The sequence below is a fragment of the Hyla sarda genome, unplaced genomic scaffold, assembly GCF_029499605.1.
Source record: "Hyla sarda isolate aHylSar1 unplaced genomic scaffold, aHylSar1.hap1 scaffold_612, whole genome shotgun sequence".
In the NCBI taxonomy this organism is placed as follows: Eukaryota; Metazoa; Chordata; class Amphibia; order Anura; family Hylidae; genus Hyla; species Hyla sarda.
Genome location: NW_026610627.1, coordinates 199,209 through 207,772, shown reverse-complemented (window position 1 = coordinate 207,772; position 8,564 = coordinate 199,209). Strand labels below are relative to the sequence as shown.

General features: G+C 43.1%; 2 non-coding genes and 1 pseudogene across 2 annotated transcripts; all 3 read right to left on the bottom strand.

Annotated features, from left to right (window-relative positions):
• Positions 1-1,427: 1,427 nt before the first annotated feature.
• LOC130341138 (U2 spliceosomal RNA) lies at positions 1,428-1,618 on the bottom strand. Its single transcript, XR_008881131.1, has one exon. It is a non-coding gene; the product is annotated as a U2 spliceosomal RNA (small nuclear RNA).
• A 2,086-nt stretch (positions 1,619-3,704) lies between these two features.
• LOC130341136 (U2 spliceosomal RNA) lies at positions 3,705-3,895 on the bottom strand. The gene has a single exon (XR_008881130.1). It is a non-coding gene; the product is annotated as a U2 spliceosomal RNA (small nuclear RNA).
• A 2,080-nt stretch (positions 3,896-5,975) lies between these two features.
• On the bottom strand, positions 5,976-6,179 carry LOC130341146 (U2 spliceosomal RNA; annotated as a pseudogene).
• Between the last annotated feature and the right edge of the window lie 2,385 nt (positions 6,180-8,564).

Sequence of the window (8,564 nt, the reverse complement as noted above, 5' to 3'; positions counted from 1 at the left end):
CTATGAAGGCCGTAATAGACGACATCACCAAACAGCTCCATAGTCACATACACAGCAAAGGAGAGATGTTGTTTACACCTAGTGATGTCAGTGGTATTGAGTGACATCACAGCACAGTGCTAAGGCTCCTGGGCCTGGACACAGCAGCGGCTGCAATATCTCAACGGAGAATACGTTTATATCTATGTGTGTGTGTGCGCATATATATATATATATATATATATATATATATATATATATATATATATATATATTTCTCCGCCGAAATCACTTTTAAACCCATTTCCACCTTTTTTTCCCTTCTCTTCCTCTTACTTTTTTTTCACGTTTTTTTACGTTTTTCTCCTTTTCGCCTCTTTTCTGGGCGTATTATTCTTCTTTTTCTTCTTTTTTTTCGTCTAATGCATACCCCATCAGTGCAGCAATGCTTATTCAATACCGCCAGCAGATGGAGACACTGGGGGATAATTTTCTAAGGATTTATACTGATTTTTCCTGTCTGAATTTGTCGCACAGAAAGTTGCAGGCCAAATATGTGTGACATTTCTGCGACTTTAGCTTCTAGAGCATTTTTACAACATTATACATAGGTGCTGAATACATAAAAAGCGACTGTTCAGCGACAGACAAGTCGCATCGGCTGAAAGTAGGCCAGAATGTCAGTCCATGTTGGAGCAGGTTTAGATACAGTCTAAAGCATAGATCTCAAAGTCTGTGCACAGAATTTAGCAAGGGCCTCGCACCTTCTGATGCATCAGGTAGGTGCACAATAGCATAGCCTAACCCTCTGTACTTTGGTCTATATTGATGCGGGACATAGACAGCCAGCTGATGACCAATCCATTAGTGCAATGGATGGCTGGAAGCATTTGTCTTTGCCTTTGCAATACCACAGAAGCAATGCATGGTCAATGTACAGCAATGACACACCTGTGTGAACAGCCAGGAGACCCCCCCCCCCCCCATGTTATGTTACATAGTTACATAGTTAGTACGGTCGAAAAAAGACATATGTCCATCACGTTCAACCAGGGAATTAAGGGGTAGGGGTGTGGCGCGATATTGGGGAAGGGATGAGATTTTATATTTCTTCATAAGCATTAATCTTATTTTGTCAATTAGGAACATTCAGCACCCACCCGCTATCAAGGCAGCTGCCTATCATGTCATGCCCTACCTGCACAGGTGTGCTGGCTACTCAAATGATCCAATTAAGGAGGCCATTTAGTCAGCAGCAGCAGAAGTCCTGTGCCTGGACGCTCCAACAGGGGCCAGACACAAGCAGAAGCAGAAGCAGCAGAAGCAGCAGCAGCACCACCTTTTGTTTATTGGCTGCAGCAGCAGCAAGGCCCACAGGGCTGGCTAGCTGGCTAGCCAGCAAGCAGGTAGCAATGAAAGTAGGAATCTTTCTTTTTAACCCTGTAAGGGGGTGGTGCACTGTACCCGAAGATACTGCCATATCGGGTCAATGCATAGGGCGACGGAAGCAAGCTTCGAAATCGGCCCCCGTTCTCAAAAATCCATTTAATATATGGTCCCCAGATAGGGGACGTATCAGATATTAAACTGATAAGAACAGATACTACACTTGATCTTAGCCAAAAGGCCGAGAAGCGATAACCGTGAAAGGGGCGGGCCCAACAAGGTCCCCTTCATGGGCACTATCACTGCTTGCTGTCAGGGAGGCTGCCAGACAATTTTCCATGCACACTCTGGGCTGGGGGGCAGTCAACCACCAGTACACACAGCAGAACCTAAACCCATACCATTATTGCTAAGCAGCAAGACAGGGGCCCATTGCACTCCCACGGGGCCTTTTTAAATGCAATCCATAACCCGGATTTGCCAGGAACCCTTCTTACTCCTCCTACTTGCATGTGACACTGGGCTTAGGATCTGCATAGGAAACACACACACAAGCACACACCTACCTTTGTTGCCTGCAGATGCCTCCTTGGCTGTCCCCAAACGGTATCAAACCAACACCCACGGGAAGCTGTAAGCATAGAGGACATGCCTGCACCCCATTGGACTTACCTGTGTGGGTTAAATCCGGGTTATTTGACAACCTATGGCGGTGATGGTTCTGCTCAGGCAGAGCAGTGCTGATGCTCCTCATAAAGCTGTCGCTGCTGTGAAGGTTCTAGGTGACATCACAAATCCCTTTGGTTACATACACAACAAAGCTGGGTTGTTGTTGTTTACACTCTGCAAGGCCTGTGGAAGTGAGTGACATCATAGCACTGTAGTTCTGAGGGTTCAAGATGGATGCAACAATCTCCTGTTGCTTCTATGAAGGCCGTAATAGACGACATCACCAAACAGCTCCATAGTCACATACACAGCAAAGGAGAGATGTTGTTTACACCTAGTGATGTCAGTGGTATTGAGTGACATCACAGCACAGTGCTAAGGCTCCTGGGCCTGGACACAGCAGCGGCTGCAATATCTCAACGGAGAATACGTTTATATCTATGTGTGTGTGTGCGCATATATATATATATATATATATATATATATATATATATATATTTCTCCGCCGAAATCACTTTTAAACCCATTTCCACCTTTTTTTCCCTTCTCTTCCTCTTACTTTTTTTTCACGTTTTTTTACGTTTTTCTCCTTTTCGCCTCTTTTCTGGGCGTATTATTCTTCTTTTTCTTCTTTTTTTTCGTCTAATGCATACCCCATCAGTGCAGCAATGCTTATTCAATACCGCCAGCAGATGGAGACACTGGGGGATAATTTTCTAAGGATTTATACTGATTTTTCCTGTCTGAATTTGTCGCACAGAAAGTTGCAGGCCAAATATGTGTGACATTTCTGCGACTTTAGCTTCTAGAGCATTTTTACAACATTATACATAGGTGCTGAATACATAAAAAGCGACTGTTCAGCGACAGACAAGTCGCATCGGCTGAAAGTAGGCCAGAATGTCAGTCCATGTTGGAGCAGGTTTAGATACAGTCTAAAGCATAGATCTCAAAGTCTGTGCACAGAATTTAGCAAGGGCCTCGCACCTTCTGATGCATCAGGTAGGTGCACAATAGCATAGCCTAACCCTCTGTACTTTGGTCTATATTGATGCGGGACATAGACAGCCAGCTGATGACCAATCCATTAGTGCAATGGATGGCTGGAAGCATGTGTCTTTGCCTTTGCAATACCACAGAAGCAATGCATGGTCAATGTACAGCAATGACACACCTGTGTGAACAGCCAGGAGACCCCCCCCCCCCCATGTTATGTTACATAGTTACATAGTTAGTACGGTCGAAAAAAGACATATGTCCATCACGTTCAACCAGGGAATTAAGGGGTAGGGGTGTGGCGCGATATTGGGGAAGGGATGAGATTTTATATTTCTTCATAAGCATTAATCTTATTTTGTCAATTAGGAACATTCAGCACCCACCCGCTATCAAGGCAGCTGCCTATCATGTCATGCCCTACCTGCACAGGTGTGCTGGCTACTCAAATGATCCAATTAAGGAGGCCATTTAGTCAGCAGCAGCAGAAGTCCTGTGCCTGGACGCTCCAACAGGGGCCAGACACAAGCAGAAGCAGAAGCAGCAGAAGCAGCAGCAGCACCACCTTTTGTTTATTGGCTGCAGCAGCAGCAAGGCCCACAGGGCTGGCTAGCTGGCTAGCCAGCAAGCAGGTAGCAATGAAAGTAGGAATCTTTCTTTTTAACCCTGTAAGGGGGTGGTGCACTGTACCCGAAGATACTGCCATATCGGGTCAATGCATAGGGCGACGGAAGCAAGCTTCGAAATCGGCCCCCGTTCTCAAAAATCCATTTAATATATGGTCCCCAGATAGGGGACGTATCAGATATTAAACTGATAAGAACAGATACTACACTTGATCTTAGCCAAAAGGCCGAGAAGCGATAACCGTGAAAGGGGCGGGCCCAACAAGGTCCCCTTCATGGGCACTATCACTGCTTGCTGTCAGGGAGGCTGCCAGACAATTTTCCATGCACACTCTGGGCTGGGGGGCAGTCAACCACCAGTACACACAGCAGAACCTAAACCCATACCATTATTGCTAAGCAGCAAGACAGGGGCCCATTGCACTCCCACGGGGCCTTTTTAAATGCAATCCATAACCCGGATTTGCCAGGAACCCTTCTTACTCCTCCTACTTGCATGTGACACTGGGCTTAGGATCTGCATAGGAAACACACACACAAGCACACACCTACCTTTGTTGCCTGCAGATGCCTCCTTGGCTGTCCCCAAACGGTATCAAACCAACACCCACGGGAAGCTGTAAGCATAGAGGACATGCCTGCACCCCATTGGACTTACCTGTGTGGGTTAAATCCGGGTTATTTGACAACCTATGGCGGTGATGGTTCTGCTCAGGCAGAGCAGTGCTGATGCTCCTCATAAAGCTGTCGCTGCTGTGAAGGTTCTAGGTGACATCACAAATCCCTTTGGTTACATACACAACAAAGCTGGGTTGTTGTTGTTTACACTCTGCAAGGCCTGTGGAAGTGAGTGACATCATAGCACTGTAGTTCTGAGGGTTCAAGATGGATGCAACAATCTCCTGTTGCTTCTATGAAGGCCGTAATAGACGACATCACCAAACAGCTCCATAGTCACATACACAGCAAAGGAGAGATGTTGTTTACACCTAGTGATGTCAGTGGTATTGAGTGACATCACAGCACAGTGCTAAGGCTCCTGGGCCTGGACACAGCAGCGGCTGCAATATCTCAACGGAGAATACGTTTATATCTATGTGTGTGTGTGCGCATATATATATATATATATATATATATATATATATATTTCTCCGCCGAAATCACTTTTAAACCCATTTCCACCTTTTTTTCCCTTCTCTTCCTCTTACTTTTTTTTCACGTTTTTTTACGTTTTTCTCCTTTTCGCCTCTTTTCTGGGCGTATTATTCTTCTTTTTCTTCTTTTTTTTCGTCTAATGCATACCCCATCAGTGCAGCAATGCTTATTCAATACCGCCAGCAGATGGAGACACTGGGGGATAATTTTCTAAGGATTTATACTGATTTTTCCTGTCTGAATTTGTCGCACAGAAAGTTGCAGGCCAAATATGTGTGACATTTCTGCGACTTTAGCTTCTAGAGCATTTTTACAACATTATACATAGGTGCTGAATACATAAAAAGCGACTGTTCAGCGACAGACAAGTCGCATCGGCTGAAAGTAGGCCAGAATGTCAGTCCATGTTGGAGCAGGTTTAGATACAGTCTAAAGCATAGATCTCAAAGTCTGTGCACAGAATTTAGCAAGGGCCTCGCACCTTCTGATGCATCAGGTAGGTGCACAATAGCATAGCCTAACCCTCTGTACTTTGGTCTATATTGATGCGGGACATAGACAGCCAGCTGATGACCAATCCATTAGTGCAATGGATGGCTGGAAGCATTTGTCTTTGCCTTTGCAATACCACAGAAGCAATGCATGGTCAATGTACAGCAATGACACACCTGTGTGAACAGCCAGGAGACCCCCCCCCCCCCATGTTATGTTACATAGTTACATAGTTAGTACGGTCGAAAAAAGACATATGTCCATCACGTTCAACCAGGGAATTAAGGGGTAGGGGTGTGGCGCGATATTGGGGAAGGGATGAGATTTTATATTTCTTCATAAGCATTAATCTTATTTTGTCAATTAGGAACATTCAGCACCCACCCGCTATCAAGGCAGCTGCCTATCATGTCATGCCCTACCTGCACAGGTGTGCTGGCTACTCAAATGATCCAATTAAGGAGGCCATTTAGTCAGCAGCAGCAGAAGTCCTGTGCCTGGACGCTCCAACAGGGGCCAGACACAAGCAGAAGCAGAAGCAGCAGAAGCAGCAGCAGCACCACCTTTTGTTTATTGGCTGCAGCAGCAGCAAGGCCCACAGGGCTGGCTAGCTGGCTAGCCAGCAAGCAGGTAGCAATGAAAGTAGGAATCTTTCTTTTTAACCCTGTAAGGGGGTGGTGCACTGTACCCGAAGATACTGCCATATCGGGTCAATGCATAGGGCGACGGAAGCAAGCTTCGAAATCGGCCCCCGTTCTCAAAAATCCATTTAATATATGGTCCCCAGATAGGGGACGTATCAGATATTAAACTGATAAGAACAGATTTTTTTTTTAACTTGACTACCCTTACGGGGGCAACTTTATTAAAAATTAAATAATGTTAACAAAGTTGTGCAAATATGTCAATAAATACAGTTACATATAAATAACATATTTACAACATATTAAAACATAAAATGGGCACTTGGTGGCTTTACAAGATAGAATTCCATTCTTTTAAAAACCATTTTCTAGATAAAAGCGGAAATCTCTTCTTGTCTAAAAGATAGTACTGGTACATTTCATAAAAACAGATAGATAAAATGTCCTTCACAGATAAAACCTCATGCTTGAACAATAAAATATTCCTGGCCTTCCACAGAGCTGCCTTCACACAGTTTATGATCTTCCATGCAATAGTCTCTTGAGTCCGTGTTGGGCATTCCAGGCAACCATAAAAAACCACTGCAATATTTAAGTCTTTTAGTCCAGTTATCCTTTTTACCAGAGGGAGTATCTTTGTCCATATTTTCTGCGAGTAAAAACAAGTCCATATTAGATGGTGCACGGTCTCCACTTGTCGGCATCCCTCCCTCGGGCAGGTTGCAGAGTTGGATAATCCTCTTCGGTGCTGGAATGCCCGGCATGGAAGACACTCATGTGCGCAGCTCCAGGCCAGGTCCTTCTGTGAATTAAAAAGATAATTAATACTCAACATCTTCCAAATCTGTATACACTTCTGTTCGTTAAAATTTTTGATGGGAGTCACGGTACTGGTTTCTTTTATTTCCTTTAGTAGTTTTTTGCTATTGCACAGATCCTGAACACTTTTACCTTTAAAATTATATAAGTTTAAAATTTTTCCTAAAATCATGTATTGAGGGGGTAAATTCAAAGAATAAGGGCAACTTAAAACTGTAGAAAACCAGCCGTTCCTCCGCATAAAATAACCAGTATTAAAACGAACAAAATAAGACCAGTAGCTATCTTTAAAAACAGTAGTAAAACACATGCTAAAAAACTTTATTAAAAGGAAAGCTTTAAAATCTGGAAAATCCTTACCGCCCCTGGAGTTCGGTTTTATCACAATTTGTCTCTTTAATTTTTCGCTCTTAGAACTCCAAAAGAAAGTAAAACAAGCTTTTGTTATTTTCTTTAGAACCATTTCGGGGGGTGGGAAAACCAGACTTAAATACAATAAAATAGGTAAAAGCACCATTTTTGTAATTAAAACCTTCCCTTCCATTGTAAGTTCTCGCATGTTCCACATACATATTTTCTTATTTATTTTTTGAGCCACCAAGTCCCAGCTATTAAAACCATTATTAGACTCGTCAAAGGAGACACCTAAAATCTGCACCGACTCAGACACAGGGACGGGCACATCATACAAAGGCATTCCGCCTATGTTTAAAATGTTACTTTTGTTAAAATTGACTTTAAAACCGGAGGCACAATTAAAATATTGAATCTGTTTTAGCGTCTTCTGAAGCGATGGGGTGTCCCTGCAAAACACCGCAACATCGTCCATGTACCCCACTACCTTCGCCTCTAGTCCCCCTCCTCCTGGCAGGGGGACTCCATGGATCTGCTTATCCTTTCGTATTGTACATAAAAGAGGCTCTATTGCGCAAATGAAGAGTAGTGGGGACAAGGGACACCCCTGCTTCACTCCGGAATTTAAAATCACGCCCTGTGTCTTAAAACCATTTACTAAAATTTTACTAGTACAGTTATCATAAAAAGCTCTAAGAGACAATAAAAAGCCATCAGGTATACCCATTTTCTCTAAAACCTTAAAAAGATAAAAATGTGACACCCTGTCGAAAGCTTTTTCAAAATCTATGGATAAAACCGCCAGCTTTCCTTTTCTTAATTTGGTGTCGCTAATTACATCCTTTAAAAGGTTTAGGTTCTCCCATAAACTCCTCCCAGGCACCCCACAGACTTGGTTTGTATGAATTATTTTATGGATTACGTTCTTTAAGCGGTTAGCACACAGTTTCGCCATTATTTTATAGTCGCAGTTCAGAAGGGTGATTGGTCTCCAGTTTTTGAGTTCCGACCGGTCTCCCTTTTTGAATAGCAGGGAGACATCACCCTTCTTCCATGAGCCTGGGAGGATTTTAGACTTAAAGACTTCCGTAAAAAGGGAGAACAAATCTTCTTTTAAAATACCATAAAAAGTAACATAAAATTCAATGGGTATACCATCCGGCCCAGGCACTTTACCTGTTTTAAAACTCTTGACGGTCTCTAAAATCTCCTGCTCTGAAATATTCTGCAATAAAAAAGACTGTGAGACAGGATCTAAAAAATTGGTGATCTCCTTTAACGAGTCATTCATAAAACATTCATCAATGTGTTTTACATTAAAAAGATCCGCATAAAACTCTTGCACCTTTTTTAAAATACCCTGTACATCATTCACTCCTTCAATGTTTTCTATTAACCTTCTATTTTCATGTATTTTCTTAAAAAAATACCTGGAGCAGGTCTC